Source organism: Cryptomeria japonica, chromosome 1 (genome assembly GCF_030272615.1).
Source record: "Cryptomeria japonica chromosome 1, Sugi_1.0, whole genome shotgun sequence".
Classification (NCBI taxonomy): domain Eukaryota; kingdom Viridiplantae; phylum Streptophyta; class Pinopsida; order Cupressales; family Cupressaceae; genus Cryptomeria; species Cryptomeria japonica.
The window spans coordinates 387,540,442-387,562,161 of NC_081405.1; positions in this window are offsets into that span (position 1 = coordinate 387,540,442).

The window sequence follows — 21,720 nt, forward strand, 5'->3', positions numbered from 1 at the left end:
AGAGTGCCAATTTCAATGTTGATGTAAAGGAAGTAGAAGGAGCTATAAGTAGAACTGAGCCTGTAGAGCAATCTGTCCATTTTGCAGCAATAATGCATGAACAGGTTAAGGATTTAGATAGTTCGTACCTACCAAGATCAATAACACGACTTTGGGCAAAAATAAGTTAGAGCTCAATGTTGAGTGAAGAAATCTCAGAATATTTCAAACTGTTTGACTTGTGTCAAACGATGATTTTGGGTTCTATTGAGGATGGGAGTGTTTTTAGTGCATTGGATTCTTAAAATCAAAGACAAGAAACAAACTGAACAAGAACCTGGAAGTTTGTTTGAGGATTTATACCAGTCGGTATAATGTCAAAAAATTCCTTATGAGAGGGCACTCGCACACTAGACATCCACAATTGAAAGGAGAGGGTTAGACAATATTTTGACTAGCAATGACAGTGTTAAAATGCAGAGCTCATCAAGTTCTAGTAGTTGTGCTGAGAGTAATGAAAGTGAGAAAAATGAAGGGGAGAATGAAAGAGAAAGTGAAGTATAGTTCAAAGAGATGAATTAGAAATTGGATTTGGGTCAGTCGTGACAAGTCAACTGTCAGTCAATGAGATTTAGCATTTTGTAGGAGACTATTGAGACTCATACTATTACTTGGTACTTTTATTGTTTATTGTAATTCATGAATCATGAATGGTATTACAAAATCCAAATTGATTTCTTTAATATACTAGTGTAAATCAACGTGCACTTTTTAATTTTTCATTTATAAATTTATATTAATTTGCTACAATGTTGAGTACCTTTACTATGTTGCATGTTTCATTGTATAATCTTTGTAAACATTGTCTTCAATTTGGAATTATTAGATTTCCAATTTTTGTTTATCGAATTTTCTTTCCAGAGAATTTTGTGGGACTGTCTTATAAACAATTAACAAATAACTTATGAAATCGTTTTAATATTTTTATGGCGTGAATTAGTTTTTAACTATTAATTTTGTCAACAAGTGGTGGTACCTAGTCCTACTAACAATATGCGATGATGTGAAATAGTGTCACGTGGGTTTGGTACTGTATGAGTGGTTAGTTCTATCACATTTTGTTCAAGATGGGCCTACCACCATAGTGCAATGAAGCCACAGCTTGCCACAGACCTTCATGGGACCCTCTTATAATCAATTAACAAATTAATTATTGTTCATTCTTTAAATGATGGGTCCTACCACCGATATGTGATTATGTAAAATTATGCCAGGTGTCCCCTTTTATTAAAAATTGATGCAAAATAATCGATTTACTACTACCAACAATCTTCTTGACCGATTAAGATCAATGGCTCAGGTTCAAAACTACAGGGTAGGGTTTGTTTTATGTTGTTGTTTTGTGGGCAATTTCTGTTGGTTCCCCTCGAACATGCATGGTCACTTGATAATTGCATTCAATTTTAGATAATTTAATATTTATGAAGAGTCATCGTTGACGATTTTTTGTAATTTAGACAGTCCAACCGTACAACTCCAAGAATTAGCATCTAACAAAACTACAAGGGTTTGAACTTTGACACTATTGAGTGCAGTGTCAAGTACAAGTAAGTTGGCGTTCTGTAGTTCGGTTTAATTTTTTCTATCTGTGAAAGGGTTTTCTCAGTATTTTAGGCTTAGTTTTAGAAACATAGTACTCATATTGCAATTTTGCAAGATCATAAATTTTGAATACTCAATTTCATTTGGAAGCATTGTTTGTACTTTTCTTAAATACCATAAGCTTAAAAAGGATCAGTGGAAATTCAAGAAGAGGTTCAGCTAATGCTAAGAGGGCCCTAGATGAAGATATTATTGCTCAATTTTCTGGTTCTTCAAAAAGGGGAAGGCATGCCCAGGTTACGGATATTATATCTGATATAGTTGTGGGCATGGAAGCATCATATGGGGATCCTTACACGTCGATTAGCAGAATGGATTTGTTTGTATTTTTTACAACATGAGTAGAGCCCCAATTCCAATGAATAATGCATGGAGATTGGATTTGGGAAGGCTTATCATCCCAAATATTTCTGTCAATGTAGACCTAATTAGAGTTGTGGCAAAAAGCTATAATCAAGACGGTTGATCTGTCTCAACAAAGAACGGAGTTTTGTTAGCCAAGTTTGACAAAGAATCTATTTCTGTAATATTTATGTTAAACTCTAATGCCTAGGTGTAGGTGCCTATTGATTTTCTATCTCTAGGGAGGGAATACGAAAGGGACAAAGGTAGCTTCAAGGTTAAATGGATTCCATTTCATAGAAGGAAGAACGGGGATGGGAAACCTATTGAATTTTGGAAGACAGATGTTGAGCCCTTTGATTATGAATTTTTTGAGGATTATTTCATATACACTTACTTTTTACTTTGCCAAGTGTTGGGAATCTATGTAAAGTCCAAGATGCCTATGCATATTATTATGATGGCCGCTGAAATCCATCACACTTATAGAAACACCTTCTTTGACTTTGCCTTGTTCATTTCCAATGCTATTCACGAAGCCCTTTTGGATATCCAAAAGGGTATCCCTATTGTTCGATTTAGGTGGTATTCTTTATTGTGCCACATTCTTTTGTATGGTGAAAGAAAGGTTTCTCCTTGCCCTTGGGGCCCAGAGCTGAATTTGAGAAATGTAGATGAACAAAACTAGAGGTTTCCTATCCAAGAATGGATGTATTTATGGGACATGCACTATGACAACTCCAATTATGTCATGTTTGAGGAACTCTTTGTCAGAGTTGTGCTGCAAAATTTGGGGTACCCAATCAATTGGAGATTATTAGACACAGTGAGGAGATTTTTGAGGCCTCTTGAGCTAGAGCCCAAGATAGGAATCTACCATAATTGGGGAGATTGGTTTTTCTACCCCATGTACACAATCATCAGAGTTTACAGTGCACCAGTTAAACCTCATGTTTTGCCTAGATATGTACCAGAAGGAATTGCTTTCTTACAAATAATTTGGAAGTTGAATGAGTCTGACAAGGCTCATTTATGAAACCCAAAGGTAAAGATGGGCTCCTTCCTCCCAAAAACCATATTTTTTTGTGATTTTGAGATCTTGGGAAAAGTAGGATTCGACCTATTATATTACAAGTTACTGCCATACAAGATGAATTTTGCAAAATTCAAAATTTTTGATCCAAATCACTTTATTGATCAGACTAGGGTTAGGTTTATATTGGTAGCCTTTGTTCATGACCATGATCATTTTGAGGACTTAATTAGAAATGCTTCTTCTGATGTTGAAGTTTAGTGGAGAAAAAACATGGCAAAAGAAAAAATGAAAAAAAATTACCCAACATACAAAGTGGTATACACTGAATTGGAGGAACAAAGTGTCATAAATTTTGAAAGAGTAAAGGTAGGAGATGACATTAGACCATTTACATACTCTACATTTATGTCCGATGATAAGTTTGTGTATACCTGAGAGTTCAGGAACTTTGTCCTAAAAAATACAAGGGAGCAATTTTCCAATATGCTCAGAGAAAGGTTGGCATCGAGGAATTTGGTAGACAATGATATTGATAGATTTATAGCTGAAGTTTTAGAAGAGGTTAATGATGGTATGATGAAATAATAAGTATCCGGTAGAATACTGAGAAGGGGGGGGTGAAATCAGTATATTGAAAAACTGATACAAAGTTCCCAAGATCAAACTCAATCAAACAAAGTAAACATATCTCAGTCAAGAACAATATTCTTAGGAATACTTGACATTAATCGGTTTAACTGTTATGACAACTTTTAACAGTAAACACCTTCAATCTTGTAAACATCAACAATGCTTAATCTTAACTCAACATATTCATCTCTCAATGCTTCTACTTAACATGCCTTATCAGAAGTTAACCAAATCAAAAAATAAGATCACAACCACAAAAGCATTCACCACTTGACACAAATGTTTATACATGGAAAACCCAACTAGGTAAAAACCACGGTGAGATGGGACTCACAAGTATAGCTATTTGAACTCTTTCAAAGTTTGCCATGTTAGGAGCCAAAGCCTGTTAGAACTTTACAATAAGTCCTATTAAGAACTAATTATAGTTAGGAATCACCTGGTTAAGGGATTTACAAATATGCCTTGTTAGAAGAACAATACCCAGTTAGGAGTAATCTCGCTGGAGGATTTAAGAATCCAAGCTAATGGACCACCTTGTTAGAGGATTTAATGAGTAACCAAGCTTGTTAGAGCTTACCCGGTTAAGGGATTCTACTTCAGCTGTAATTGTTAGAAAACAACAGGTTTTCTTGATCTGTCTAAGGAGCACTACATTTGCTTGATCAGATCCTTCTAAGCTTCAATTTGCCTTCACTAAAAGTGCAAATCCATTCACTAGTTGGGAAACCACACACTCAACATGTTTTCTACCAATCTTTCCAACAACCTTTATAGACAACTTCATCGACCTTAAATACAAATCAATTAGGTCGGTAACACAACAAAAACCTAATTCTCATCATTGAGATTAAAAAACAAGTCGGTTCAATCTTGACCATTAGAAATCATGACAATCTCTTCACATTCTTCAAGATAATTCCAACTGCTCCATTGGACTTTGTAACTCATCACACATTGTGCATTAAATGCAATCCACTTTGCTCCTTCCCTAGACAATAAGAAAACATGCCAAACCAATTTGAATTTATCCTCATACAATGATCACACGTGTCTCCATCATTACCGCTCATCAAATAATAAACCAACAAACTTGATTGGTTAGGGTTTAACAACTAATAGGGTTTACCGGTTACATTACATAGAAAGGTTTGACCCTTTACACTGGTTCACTGGTTCAACTCACAAACTTTACATACCAATTACAATATCATCTACAACTCTCTTATTACTGGTTACTAGCCAATATAAAAAACAACAATATCAGCAATAACATGAATACCTTTTACCGGTTCAATTGACATCAATGACAACATATCATTAATGCAATCTCTATGCAAAATGCCAATAAACTCAGAATGCCAACAGTCTCCCCCTTTGGCATTGATGGCAATACAAATATCAATGCCTTTGATTGTTGTTGAGATTGGTGAATAGGAATCCTAGTTTACATTACCAAATATTCACCTTATTAGACACATAATTCTTCTCCCCCTTTGACAACAATGCCAAAGTAAAAGTAAAACATGTAATTCTTCTCTCACTGTGCATCAACATCATTCTCCAACTTGATGCTCCCCTTATGGAATACATCCACTCCTTCATCAATCCATATAAGATTCTACAAGTAATTCAGGGATTGATGCAATCAGCATCATGTTCAATTAACTTCAGGAAGAGGGACAACCCCCAATTGAGTTCTAAGATACTCAAAAGTGGTCTTAGGCAGAGGTTTGGTAAAGATATCTACAAGCTGCTCCTTGGTAGAAACATGCTCCAATATAACATCTTTACTTTGAAATTTTTCCCTAAAGAAGTAATATTTCAATTCAATGTGCTTAGTCCTTGTGTGCAAAATGATATTTTTAGAAATTATTATCACACAAAATCTTTATAGGTTCTGAGATTTTCATCTTCAAACCTTCCAAAATGTGCCTCATCAACATAGCTTGTGTGAAATTTATATAAGTTGCTACATATTCAGCTTCAGTGGTAGATTGTGAAGTGCAACCTTGCTTTTTACTACTCCATGAGACTAGCCTTCCTCATAGAAAGAATGCTCCACCGGTAGTACTCTTCTGGTCATCAATATTTCCTACCCAATCAGCATCTGTGTATGCCTGCAAGTCAAAATCTCCACCATATGGATACCATAATCCATAGTCAACAGTAACTTTTATATATCTAAAGATTCTCTTAGTTGTCATCAGATGTACCTCCTTTGGATTCTTCTGAAATCTAGCCACAATACCAACTGCATGGGCAATATCTGGTCAACTGTGAACAACATAGTATAGTTTGCCAATCATTGACCTATATTCCTTTTCATCTACAGACATAGATGCATCTTCCTTGGACAATTTACAACCTGTTACCATTGGGGTTCCAACTAATTTACAGTCACTCATACTGAAAGTCTTCAAAACCTCCTTCACATACTTGGATTGAGTAAATACCATTCTTCATCTGTTGTATCTATAACCTATGAAAAATTTTATTTCCCCTACTAATGACATCTCAAATTCATTCTTCATTTCATCTGCAAAACAATTACTCATGTCATCATTTCCTCCAAATATAATGTCATCTACAAATACTTCATTGACCAGTATATCATCTCCTTCAAACTTGAGATAAATGTTGTTGTCATCACTGGTTCTAGAAAATCCTATCTTCATCAGATGTGTATGAAGTTGTTCATACCATTCTCTAGGTGTCTGCTTTAATCCATACAAAGATTTATGTAGTTTGCATACCATGTCTTCCTTATTTGTCAATGCATAACCATAAGGTTGCTCTATATAAACCTCTTCTTCTAGTATCCCATTCAAGAATGCAGACTTGACATCCATCTGGTATACTTTGAACTTCTTATGAGCTTCAAATGCAAGTAGTGTTCTAACACCTTCCAAGCTTGCTATTGGTGCACAAGTTTCTCCATAGTCTTCTCCTTCTTCTTGCTCATAACCTTTGCATACTAATCTTGCCTTATTGCTAACTACAACACCATCTTCATTTAACTTGTTTCTGAATACCCATTTAGTACCTATAACATTCTTATTTATCGATCAGGGTACCAGGGTCCAAGTGTTGTTCTTCTCAATTTGTTCCAACTCCTCCTCCATAGCTTTCACCCAATGATCATCACCAAATGCCTCCTTAACATTTATGGGTTCAAAGGTGGATATCATGCAAGAGTTCTCTCTTATTCTCCTTCTAGTTAGTACTCTAGCATCCTTATCCCCAATTATCTATTTAGGACTGTGATTCAATCTCACATACCTAGGAATAACATGATCATTCTCTTCAGGTTCAGCTTCTTCATTGTCATCTTCCTCTAAATTTATTTGTTCCGATTGAACAAGTACATCAGGATTTGCTTTACCAGTTTCTGATTTAACAATTTCTGGTTCTAAAAGAAAAATGCAAGGATCTTCATCCTTCTTCTCAGAACCAGTTCCTTCTGAAATTTTAGGACACTCATCTACACGAACATCAACACTCAATAATTTTTTGTATCCGGTTGTTGAAGCATTTATAGGCCTTACTCTTGGTGGAATAGCCAAGAAATATTCCTTCATCACTCTTAGCTTCAAACTTTCTTATATAGTCACCTCTTTTAATAAAACATTTGCTACCAAATATTTTAAAATAGCTAACATCGAGTGATCTCCCATACCAGTACTCATATGGGGTCTTGTCCTTACCTCTTTTTACCAGAACTCGGTTCATTGTGTAGATAGTTGTACTTACAGCTTCTTTCCAAAAAGCTTTTGATACACCTCCTTGTATCAACATAGTTCTAGCAGCTTCAACCACTGACTAGTTGTTTCTCTCTGCTAGACCATTCTTCTATGGTGTCCTTGGTGCAGAAAGCTGCCACTTGATACCATTATCATCACAATATTTAGTGAACTCTATAGAAGTGAATTCACCGCCTTGATTTGTTCTTAGAAATTTTATCTTTTTGCCACTCTCTTTCTTAGCTAAGGCTCTGAATGCCTTGAATTTGTCAAAAGCTTCATTCTTATCCTTCAAAAATGTGACCCACATCATCCTTGAACAATCATCAGTGAAGATCATGAAGTATCTATCACCTTGAATGCTTCTTGTTCTTATTGGTCCACATAGGTCTATATGAACCAAATCTAACAAGTATTCTGTTGAGAAGGACTTGCTCTTGAAAGTTGAAGAAGTCATCTTTCCTAGTTGACATTCTTTACAAAGAGCATTAACTGGTTTATCTAGCTGAGGCAAACCTCTTACTATCTTAGACTTTCTTACTTTAATAATATTGTCAAAATTTATATGACAAAATCTCCTATGCCAAAGACAACTATCATCTATTTTTAAAATCAAATAGTTGCTAACTTTAGGATTGAGATGAAATAGATTACCTCTGGTCTGTTTCCCAGTTGCAATCAATTCACCTCTGTTGTAAAAGATTTTTCATATACCATTTCTAAAATCCAGTGGGTAACCTCTATCATTAAGTTGTGCCACACTTAACAGATTGAGCTTTAGGCCTTCAACCCAATAGACATCATCAACACTGCTCTTCCCATTAAGAGAAATAACTCCCTTACCTTTTACCATATAGGGTGATTCATTGCCAAATCTGACAACACCACCATCAAATTCCTTCAGGGAAAGAAATTTTCTCCGATCACTGGTCATGTGATGTGAACAACCACTATCAATGATCCAATCATCAGAGTTATCATAGGATTCATCATAGGTAATACTAACATCATCATCAAATTCATCATAGGTAATACCACTGTCAATAGCCACAAGACAATCTCTCTTGCCTTTACCCTTGCACTTCTTATATTTGTCTCTCTTGTAATCATTTTCACCATTAGGGCAGTTTGTTGCTATATGACCAATCTTGTTGCATGCAAAACATTTTAAAGGTAGCTTACCTCTATATTTACCAGTGCCTCTAGGCAGTCATTTTGCCAACAATGCTTCAAGTTCCACTAAGTTGTCTTCATCATCAACATCTCTTTTGGATCTAGATTCATAGCTATTGCCGGTATCTCTACTTTTTCTCACGAATGGGTTAGAGACAAGAGCTTAGAATGCATATTTTGATTTCTGTACACTACCATCATAGCCATTTAGTTCAAAAGAAGTAAGTTTGCCAATAATAGAGTCAAGAGTTACCTTTGTCTTGTCAATGTATTTTAGCTCCTGAATAGCTGCAACTCGAATAGCATAGACTGGTAGTGAGGTTCTTAGTACCTTACTAATTACTGTGGCATCTTCCACTTTCCCTCCTGCACTCTTTATCTCTCCAACTATCTCTTTGATCTTTTGACCATACTGTTGGATGTTCTCACCTTCAAACATTCTCATGTCATCAAACTTGCCTCTTAAACTCTCTTCTTTAGCAATCTTGACACACTCATTACCGCTATAGATATATTCAAGTTTCTTCCATACTTCATATGTAGTTCAAAGACCATGAACATCTACATATTTAGCATCAGACAGGGAACTAATAATAGCTTCTAATGCCTGGTGATTTTCTTGTTGTTATTTCTTCTGATCATCAATTAGGAGTCCAGTAGGTGTAGTATACTTATGTTCTATATGATCCCAATACTGACTACCAAGACTCTTAATGTAAATCTTCATTCTATCAGTCCATATTCTATAGTTATCTTTGTTAAACTTCAGACCTTCTTTCTTCAACATGATCTACAAGATCTTTTCCTCAAGCTATTAGGCTTTTAGATTAAGAGGACCTGGATAGCTCTAATACTAATTGATGGTATTATGAAAGAATAAGTATTTGGTAGAATACTGAGAGGGGGGGTGAATCAGTATATTGAAAAACTAATACAAAGTTCCCAAGCTCAAACTCAGTCAAACAAAGTAAACATATCTCAGTCAAGATCAATATTCTTAGGAATACTTGACATTAACCGGTTTAACTGTTATGACAACTTTTAATAGTAAACACCTTCAATCTTGTAAACATCAACAATGCTTAATCTTAACTCAACATATTCATATTTCAATGCTTCTACTTAACATGGCTTATCAAAAGTTAACCAAATCAACAAATAAGATCACAACCACAAAAGCATTCACCACTTGACACAAATGTTTATTTGTGGAAAACCCAAATAGGTAAAAACCATGGTGAGAGGGGACTCACAAGGATAGCTATCTAAACTCTTTCGAAGTTCACACTATTAGGAGCCAAATCCTGTTAGAGCTTTACAATAAGTTCTATTGAGAACTAATTCTGGTTAGGAATCACCCGGTTAAGGGATTTACAAATATGCCTTATTAGAAGCACAATACCCTGTTAGGAGTAACCTCGCTGGAGGATTTAAGAATCCAAGCTAAATGGACCACCTTGTTAGAGGATTTAATGAGTAACCAAGCTTGTTAGAGCTTACCTGGTTAAGGAATTTTACTTCAGCTATAATTGTTAGAAAACAACAGGTTTTCTTGATCTATCTAAGTAGCACTACATTTTCTTGATCAGATCCTTCTAGGCTTCAATTTGCCTTCACTCAAAGTGCAGATCCATTCACTGGTTGGGAAACCACACACTCAACAAGTTTTCTACCAACCTTTCCAACAACCTTTACAAACAACTTCATTGACCTTAAATACAAATCAATTAGGTCGGTAACACAACAAAAACCTAATTCTCATCATTGAGATTACAATCAAGTCGTTTCAATCTTGACCATTAGAAATCATGACAATCTCTTCACATTCTTCAAGACAATTCCAACCGCTCCATGATCACTGCTTCATTGGACTTTGTAACTCATCACAGGTTGTGCATTAAATGCAATCCACTTTTCTCCTTCCCTAGACAATAAGAAAATGCACCAAACCATTTGAATTTATCCTCATACAATGATCACACGTGTCTCCATCATTACCGCTCATCAAATAATAAACCAACAAACTTGATCGATTAGGGTTTAATAGCTGATAGGGTTTACCGGTTACATTACATAGAAAGGTTTGACCCTTTACACCAGTTCAATTCACAAACTTTACATACCAGTTACAATATCATCTACAACTCTCCTCTTACTGGTTACCAGCCAATATCAAAAACAACAATATCAGCAAGAACATGAATACCTTTTACCGATTCAATTGACATCAATGACAACATATCATTAATGCAATCTCTATGCAAAATGCCAATAAACTCAAAATGCCAATAGTTAATTATTTTATATCAAAGATGACCCTTGAGGCCAAGCATTTTGTAAGGAATAGTGGATGTTTATTACTTGAAGGATGGAACCTCTCATCTGCAATTGTATTGGAGACCATAAGAAAGGAATCTTCAGAGTTGGTTGCTTTACCAACTAAAGAGAAATCTCAGGAGTTGTATTTTGGGTCATATTATAGCCCTCAGTATGAGGCATTGGCAGTGTGGTCAATATTTAATGATGACCAGATTCAGAAAGCCCTAATTAAGAAGAGGGTAGGAGATATTATCGATAACTTGACTATTACAAAAATGAGACCTCTTGACAGATATGAAACACTCTTAACAAAAGAGAGAATGACTTCTCAGGAAGATGTTAACAAGCTTATAGAATATTTCAGTAAGTTAAAACTTCAAAATGAAAAATTGTTGCAGGAGTATAATAAGGTGGTGTCAGTCTTACCTTCTCCACACCCTACTTCAAATTCTTCTACTACTTCAAGTTTACTTCAAGAGATAAAGGCACTCAAGGCTGAAGTAGCAAGGTTGGAAATGAGCTCAAAATGAGCAAAGTGGCTGAGAAAAGTTCAAAAGATGATGAAGAGAAGAGAGTAAGTGATTTGGCTGAAAATAATAACACCTTGTCACAGGAGATAAAGGCGTTCATGGATGAAGTAGTAAGGTTGGTGTTGAGCACTATTTTAAAAAAAATAAATAAATAATAAAAATAAAAAATAAATAATATATGTTTCCATAAGCATGAAGACTAATGGATATTTCGGCCAGTAAACTGTATCGAGCACTGCAGGAGAAGTTTCATCGAAAGAGCGTTTTCATCGACACAGGGCATATAAAGCATTAAGCAAAGGTGTTTCGGCAAGAAGTTACCTTCGATGAACGCAAGAAACCGCTCATCGATACTCCAGGTTTCATCGAAAAGGTAAAAGCAAAAAGCGAAAAGGCAAAAGGTGATTTCGAAGGAATGTCGTTACCGAAGAAACTCAAGAGACATTCATCGAAATGCAAGTTTCATTGATGAACGTGGTGTCGAACAAAAGAAAAGCTGTTTCATCGATAAAAAGGATATCGATGAAAAAGGGGATATCGATGAACACTCATAAGCCTTCACCGAAGAAAGAAACTCATCGAAAGTATGGCATCGATGAAACTCACGAGCAACTTGTCGAAAAAGGGGACTATCGATGAAAAAGTGATTTCGATGAGTCTTAAAAGCGGCTTCTCGACGTAAGTTTTTCACCAAAACAATATTATCGAAGAGAGTGAGCTTTCGATGGAAGATTCAAACACTGGGCCGAAGACAAGGGTTTCATCGATAACTTGAAACGCGCGCACTTTGAGCGGACTGTACTTCCCGCGAAGGAGTTAAAGGCCTAGTTGAAAAGTGTCACATCTGCAATTAAGTTTAAAACACTTGAGTAGCCGTTACAGATGCAGAAACATTAACTGTACACAAGTTGCCCATTCAATTGCAATTGAACTGAGTGAATTTTCGTAAGAATCAGATCGATGCTAAGAGATTGGAAGCTGTGAAGAACTTGCAGAGATTTGCAAACGATAACCAGAAGAGTTGAGCATTCTACCAAGTAAGTGTTGTCTCTCTTATTTACTGTAACTATGGAACCTTCATCTTCTTCTTCTAAAAAGAGTAGGAAAGGAAAAGAGTTAAACCCTGAAGAGAAGCCCAAGAGACAGAAGAAAGAAGGGAGAGCTTTGACTCAGGACTTATTAGACCAGTGTCCATCGTCTAGTGTAAGGTCCAAAAAGATTAAAAGTGAAGAAGAAGGATTAGAGGACAAATTTGAAAATCTAGGAGACATTTGGACTGAGATAAGAGGACATGAGTTATTTTTGTTTGGTTACAAAAGAAGGGATGCACCCGAACCCATTAGTAATCTATGGAAGAGGAACTTAGGCAAGTTAGTAGTTCCAAATGTGTTTGTAGACGTAGAATTAATGAAAGCTCTGGTAAATTGCTACAACCCGAGAACTAAAACCATATGTGATTACAGAGGGAATACATTAGTAGTAATCAACAAGCAGACTATTGATATGGTTTTTGATCTAGACTGGGAAGTCGAGGAAAGCATCGATATGAAGAAACTTTCACAGGAATTCTTTAGTTTGGAAAATATCTACAGGACTTGGAGGCTACCTGTTCACAGGCCAAAAGTGGGTGGGTCATTTGTTCAGTTTGGCAAAAGTGACAAGGTGCCATTTGATGTCAACCACTTCCATCCATATTTCAAATATACGTATTATACTGCAGCCCAAGTACTAGGCATAGAGGCTCATCCACTCATGGATGTTGGGATTATGGTTTTGCGTGCTGATATTCAATCAAAAGACCCTAGGTCATTTGATTTTGCTACTTATGTTGCGGATGCCTTGAATCATGGGCTGGAAAAAATGAAAGGAGACCTTGTGAATGTTCACTTTTCATTATACTCCATGCTAATGCATATTCTTCTTTATTGTGGATAAGAAATTAACTTCTGGCCAGATGAGTTCAGCATCAGGTCTTATGATAAGAATGGTCTGAAGAAGCCGGTTTAGTTGTGGGTATCAGCATGGGACCAGAGGTTTATGAACAACCAATATTGGCATTTTCAAGAATACTTTGTGAAACCTCTCAGTGCAGCTTTTGGACAACGCAGGGATTATACTTTGTCCCCTGAAATTAAGAGGTTCCTCAGGCCAAAGGATTTCTCTCCAGAGTCACAGATTGAACATAATTGGGGTGATTGGTATTGCCATGATAATCACACAGAGATAAGGGTATTTGGATATGAAGGGCAACCGCACATGCTTCCAATTACGGTGCCAGACAGAGTGGCTAGCTTGGAGATTATAAGGCAATTGTCTATTGCCAGTGCTAAACATTTAACTGATTTTGGTAAACAATCTATTGTTCCAGGTCTATTAGTTTTCTCTGATTTCATTGTCAAAAGTTCAAAGAGTTATCATTTATTACAGAATAAATTAAATTACTATGGCATGACTCTAGGTGAGCCTAGGGAGAATTTTGATCCCGAAGGATATATAAGAGCTGCCAGAGCCTCACAGAAACTCAAAGCTGGGATACATATGGCCAAAATGCCAGACGACCTAATTAAGAACCTTGAGCGAGAGGAGGCCAAGGCTTTAAAAGGAAAGAGTGAGTTAGTCTGGGAGGCCTACAAATGGAAAAGGGCAAGGGGAATGATAGATGGAGACCTAATTGGAAATCTCCAAGATCCTCTGGAGGTAGCTAAAAGGCTGCTTCAACATGAAGCTGAAATTATGCACAGAGTTCCTTCACAATTCCTTCGCTTCATTAATACTGAAAGGGACAGTCAGCCCCTAGCTCACATGTCACCGAAATCAACCACCAGTAGTATCCCACCTGATTCTCCTAGAGAGGATTATCCTCCTGGTTTCGAAACAGAAATGAACATGGACATAGGAGAAATCAACATCAAAGATGTTGTTGACATAAGAATGACTGAGCATGAGGACTTCATTGCTGATGATGGATTCGCCTCCTCTAGGGAATTCCTTTCATTTCTATATCAATACAAAGGGGCTCATGTCAAACGAAGCATGGCTGGAAAACCAGAGGAAGAACAGATGAAGAGATTACAGGATGAAATTGATGTCCTCATGAAAGACATGACTCCTGAAAAGGGGAGGAAATTATTAAAAGAGGCCGGTGTGATCATCTTCTCTGGTTGGGATATCAACTCAGCACTCTTATTTGATGGCTTTTTGAAAAAACAAGATTTGAATCAGCAGGTATTGCCCCAGGAGGTAGATAAACTGTTCCTAGGCTCTGGATATGATCCAGACAAAAAGGCTCTCCTACAGTGGGCACTATATCCAAAAGGGAAGAGGCCAATCATTGTGGATATAGAAGAAACCTTTGGGCATCTCATGGTTCACCAGGTTGGAAAGACTGATCCTAGGGTCACTGCAAAGCTCAACCTGGATGTTGCAAGATTGAACTTGGACCAGACAGAGTTTTTGGTCAGAGAGAACATTACATACAAGGGATTATATGAAAAATCCAAGGAGGAAAATCAGAAGCTGCAAGCAAAGGTATTGCAATTAGAAACGGGGACTCCTATCAGCGAATACACCTCATACCCCGCAGGACGCAGCTTGGATGACGTCTCTGATGCCCTGTACTGGAAATATCAGGCAGAGAAGGCCAATAAACGCGCAAATAATATCCAGCAAAAGATAGACAAATTGGTCAATGACATCATAGGACATCGGTTTAACACCATGCTCTTACAGGTCGAACCATATTGGATAGTTTACAATGGGACAATAAAAGCGCTAACAGAGCATGAACGGTTAAGAGCACGATTGCAGGGGGTGCTAAGCAGTGACGATTCCATGACGCCAGAAGAAAAGGCTGAGGGTAACGCGTATATGGATAATCATGTCAAACTCGAGGATATGCTGAGAAGAGATTTACAAGAATTAGATGATGAAAAACCCGTTGGAATGCCTTCCGTCTACAAGGAAGGAGAGGTAATAACCTTGGAGGATTTGCGAAAGGAACTTGTCAGCGTCAAGGATTGGGCCTTGTTAGAAATTGATCGGAGTAAGGATATGGCCGCTACCGTCAACCAGATGATATTCAAGTACCTAACGCTAGGGGATGAATTAAAAAAGCAAACGCCTCGAATCAGAACATTCAAAGACGATGATTACATTCATCATTTGGGGCTTTTGAATCTCTTTTTGCTTAAGTTTAGAAACACTCAAGTTAACGACTAATATTTTGAAAAGTCGTGTCTCTTCGTGAAAAACTTTCGTCCTCATATATATATGAGAATGATTTTTGTAATGTAAGGAGATAATAGAATTAGATAGGATTAGGAGCGAAACAAGAACAGCATGTAAGTCTTCTGTGTACAAACTATAATGGAATACAAATCTTGATCTACTGTTTCCTTGCATATGTGTTGTGGATTATTTCATTTTCTTTTGGCAATCGTCTGTGATATTGTCTGATAAAGATAAGGTTATTCATGTTCTTAAGATCAGATCTATGCTTTATGTTATAATGTTGCAACAAAAGTTCTGCTTGCGGATTGTAATCGTTCCTTGCAAAGCTTAATTGACTGGTCCCTTAAGGGTAGGGTTAAATTCACTCAATCAGCACATAATATAAGCATTCATTTGGTTTTAAAAGAAATAGTAACTGACAGGTTCATAAGGGATGAATTAAAAAGCTGTCTCACAGATTCGCACTATAAGTCCTGAAGAAAATTGTGATGACTCTGTAACCCAAACAGTGAAGAAGGCACTGGCTAAAATCTCAAGTTATACTCATCATTTCTTTCATAATTAGTTATTTTGACAGCTATAGAAGTAATTAAGAAGCACAAAGCAAACAATTATCATAACAACAATCTTGAACTCGTCTGCTATATCTCCATTCAAGGAACTCATGCCATTTCAAGATCAGGAGATATCAGATTAGGATAACATATCTTCTATAAAAAGCACTGTTTATTGGAGACATTCAGTGAATAGGTATACCCGCCTAGGTCCTGCAGAACCTAAAGTGAGAGAGTAAGCAACCAAACAGGTTCACTCTACATGTTGGCCAAGTCAATTGGAGGGTTTGACCATAGGGACTGGCATTTCCTTAGAACCTATCCAATCTGTTGATTTGAGACCCAACAGTTGGAATATGAGCTCAAAAGAAGCAAAGTGGCTCAGAAAAGTTCAAACGATGATGAATAGAAGAGAGTCAGTTATTTGGTTGAACAGAATAATTCCTTGTCACAGGAGATAAAGGCGCTCAAGGATGAAGTAGCAAGGTTGGAAGATGAGCTCAAAAGGAGTAAAGTGTCATAAAAGTTCAAATGATGATGAAGAGAAGAGTCAGTGATTTGGTTGAACATAATAGTACCTTTTCACACGAGATAAAGGCGCTCAAGGTTGAAGTAGCAAGGTTGGAAGATGAGCTCAAAAGGAGAAAAGTGGCTCAGAAAAGTTCAAACGATGATGAGGAGAAGAGAGTCAATGATTTGGTAGAAGATAATAATACCTTGTCACTCAACCCTTCTGTTTCCACGCTACCGATCACAGATGATTCATCTGTGATGACTAGAAATCTGTGTGAGCATAGGATAACTTGCATCTACGATGTTGTTGAACTCATTTGGGTGACTTATAAATAATTACTTAATCCAATGAATGAGTCTCATGTCAGGGAAACAGTCAAATTGAGATGCTACTTAAAAAAATGGTCTCTTCAAATCAAATGTTTACAATTGTTGCTGGAACATGCAAATTTGGATGATATTACTGGCAATTCCATTTTGAAAATTACTGAAAAATTTGATGAGTTGTGGAATATTCTACAAAATCATATCTTTTTTCATGAAAATTTTATTCAGTTGGCGAGGTTTTATGACAACTGACCAATACAGGTTCCCCCTATTTTGACAACAAAAGGGGAGTTGAAGAGATTTTCAATCTGGAGGTCTGATTTTTTCCTTAATGTTAGACAAGCAACAAGAGGATATGATAATTTTGGCGTTATAAACATGAGTGTTGAATTCTATGTTGGACAAACTTTACTCCATTGAGTATTGGATGCTCGGGTTTTGCAGGATTGTGGCGATAATGCATGATCAATATAAGAATGATTATATGATGCAAGTCAAACAATTTCCTAGGCGGTGGGCCTACTAGGTAATAAGGTAGAGAGAATTTCGAACAAACTTACAAAGAAAAAGCTCCATTTGTAACTGGAGATGCACTTTTTTTTTACAACAACATGTTACACACACACACACACACACACACACACACACACACACACACACACACACACACACACACACACACACACACACATATATATATACATTTTTTAATTTCAATATCCATGATGGGATAAATTTTATTTGTTCTACTTCTCATTACTTGGATCTAAAAGTGAATATGTTGTTTATTTTTGAGCTGAAAGTGAATATGTCATTAATTTAACAAGTTGTCATTGCATATGGGAAAGTAAAATATAATCCAATGACACAAAACCCCGCTGAAATAACATTTCTTAGAATCCTTAAAAATTAAAATGAAGATCCGATTAAAATAAAGTTACATAATCATAAAAGATAAGAAATTGTAATTTATATTACCTCTTTCATAGAAACAACACTAGTACAAAAACAACAATATATGACTAAAAAACTACCAAAATTGCATATAAATGACTAAATTTGATCACGTGACCATTAGCAGTTTATTGCGAGTCATTAATCACACAACCAAATTTATGACTAAACTATTTTAAATCATTTATTGGTTGTTTTGATTGATCAATTTGGTCATCAATTAGGTCATCGATTTGGTCATTGATTTAGTCATTTATTTAGTCTCTAATTTAGTCACTAATTTAGTCATTAATGTAGTCATTGATTGTTGTTATTTGGTCATTTATTTAGTCATGGTAGTGATTTATTTAGTCATATATTCAGTCATTAATTTAGTCATATATTTGATCGTTAATTTAGTCATTAATAATTGTTAACCAGTGATTTATTTAGTCATATATTCAATCATTAATTTAGTCATTGATTGTTGTTATCTGGTCATTTATTTAGTCATGGTAGTGATTTATTTAGTCATATATTCAGTCATTACTTTAGTAATATATTTATTCATTAATTTAGTCATTATTGTTATTAAATAGTCATTTATTTAGTCATTGTAATCATTAATTACCATCAATTGGTAGTATATTTAGTCATTGATTGTTGTTATAGTGATATATGAGCACACAATAATAATAACAACATAAAAATACCAATTGTATAACTGAACAATTTATAAATAGAAAGCAAGAAAAAAGAGATTTATAATAATGAGCAGATACTACAAATGTACATTGTATGCATTAACAAAGACTTTGTACAAGTACACAATAATTGCAAGTTATACATGAATTTTTTTTTGCTCACAATTTTCTAGATAGTGAAGAATGAACTATAATAGATTTATAAGAGCTATTGCAATAGAAGGGAAATCATCATTTGTGTCTAAAGTCCCATATGATCACCATCTAATTATTCTCAAGTGTCCTTTCTACAAAAAAAAATGTTTGCCAGTCAATCACCAAAGGTATAAATACATCAACTCTTCAATGGTACTTCAAAAATTAGAAATGTAGTTTATTTAATGATCTACAATTTCCATCAATTTTGTAGCAATGGACCTTGCATACTCACATGATCCTTTATAGATCTGCATAAAGAAAACAAAACCAACTATTTCTATTAATATATAGAACATATGAGGAATTCATACAAATTAATATCTAATTTGAATGATGGAACAAAAATTTGGTTTTTATAGTTTTTCTATGATATTTCCTAACTTGCACAAGATTTATAGAAAATTGGTGGTCTATGAAGCATTCTAACCTACTAGTAGTTTATGGCATTAGAAGGTGTTATAAGAGAAAAATAGTTGTTTACCTTTGTATTGAGCATGAAGATATGATGCTCCCCAATATTAGCACCATTTGCATGAAGAATTTCAAGGTGCAGTTCATGGAGAATGAGGGAGACACACAAAAGGCAGTTGCGACGTTTCCTTTGAATGAGCTTGATATTCACCTCATTATCAACAATAAGAGCACCTATAAGAGCTTGATTTCACTATTTTGGCAATGTATATTAATTCCCAATAAGAGCACCTATATTGAGTTAAAATCACCGGTTACACAAAAGTTACTTGGAGTGTGATGATGACAATATTTGGTGGTAGTTCATACCCTTTTGCCAATGTTGAGAATTGAAGTTCCTTAATCTAAATTTCATCCTGCAGTGTTGAATGTTAAAACAATTTCTCAATTCCTTTAGTCTTGCATGAAACAATTACAATCCATGTGCAAGGTAGCTTGAAAAATATATAGTTTATCTGATGTATTCTTATTGTAAATACAATATGTTCTAAATCCATCTTCTGGACAAATATTAATTCTATTTAAAGTTTTAGATTTCTTCAACTTCAAAAGCACCAAATCACAAGTATATCCATAAAAAGAGAAACTAAAGTAAAAAAACAAAACTCAAGGCACTACAAATACATACCATCTAATCATGAGTCAATAACCTTTTTATAAAAAAAGCATAGAACAAGACACACATTGAAGAAAATAGACAGTAACCTTGGGGTAATGGCTAGAACCTTTCTATCAATTAGATGGCTATCTAGGAAAAATGACAGTCCTACTGTTGTTGGGACAAGAAAATCATGCTTTCATAAATATACCAAATGACAGTGAATAGTAGGATAGTCATACATAAGGTCAAGATCAATGCTTAAAACAAAGAATATGAAATATAAGGTAGTCTGAGTTAAGTTTGGATAAAGCACACCATGTTCTTCCCAAAGAAAGACGGAGATCACAAGAAGATATGTTGTCATCTCCTTCAAAAGAAGAGTACAATGGCATTAAAGAGAATTACATGTTAGGATAACTGGTGAACAACTGAGAGGGGGGTGAATCAGTTGTTAATAGATTATAACATTTAATCCATTGAATAGCCTTTAACCTGATTAAGTACCAGTAAAGCAGAAATAGATACTGGTAAACAATACAACTTAACAATTAAACAGATAATCAATGCAAAGAAACCATACCACATAACACCATGATTTGTATGTGGAAAACCCAGAAAGGGAGAAACTAGGGTGGGAAGCATACCCATAGTTAGATGATACTTTTGTAAAAAATATGTGATACAATGGGGGGCCTGCACATGTAGGAAGGCACACTGCCTAGAGTGTACTGCTCATTACAAAAGACTCTCACTGACTATAGAGAGGCTACAACCATCTCAGGATAAATGGACAACAATCCAATAGGGTGAACTACCAGAAATAGCATCTACCATGCCTGATTACAGTCTCAGTTAAGCTCAATATCAGAGGCCTTTGACCTCTTCCTTAATCCCAATTCGATCACCTATGATCGACCAAATCTCCTTCGCATATGATATTGCATTCCAAGACCATGAACACTTATTCCATCCCCATGCCATGATCTATAATAAGATCTTACATCATTTTATACAAACCCTAAGGCCTAAACCAATTAGGTCAGCCACCTAAAAGATATTACAATAAGATCATTACATAAATTCATATTACATTGATATACCATGTTGGCTTAAGACCAAAACAACAATAACAAATCCATAAATCATCTTGAAACATCCCAGTACTCTACACGTTAACATGATATCGGTCCACAACCTAGATAGGTACCAGACCTATTCTGGGTCCACCACGCTAAAGTAATGTCTTCAAGTAGTTGAAGCATGATCAAAGAACATCTTCAGCATCCTGAAATCCATGTAGAAGTTGCACCAACACCAATTATGCATCCAGACAAGATTCCTTAGTGAGAGCTCTGTCGATAAAGCCTTAAACTAGTGTCGGTAAGGGTTTACCAGAGTGTATGATAGCATCCGATTACCAAGTCAATACCAACTAACCAAGACATGCTCCAGAAGCACGTACCACATGTAACCAATCTCATTCCATAGATCCAAACATGTTGGAAGCGTCCAAAAGATAGTCTCTTCTGCCAGTAACACTAGATCTTCTACCGATAACCATAACCTATCTGTCGGTAACCAACCATAATAGCTAGTGTTGACGTCAATGACAAAACATCAATGCAACACATAATCAATTCATGCATAATGCCAACATTATAGTTATTAAGGCAGTACATAGTCCATTTCATAGTAATAATTCCCAATCAATGGAATCAGAATCGTAGTGCAAAGATCAATGAGGTCATAATCATAATATAAGGTCATTTGCATAC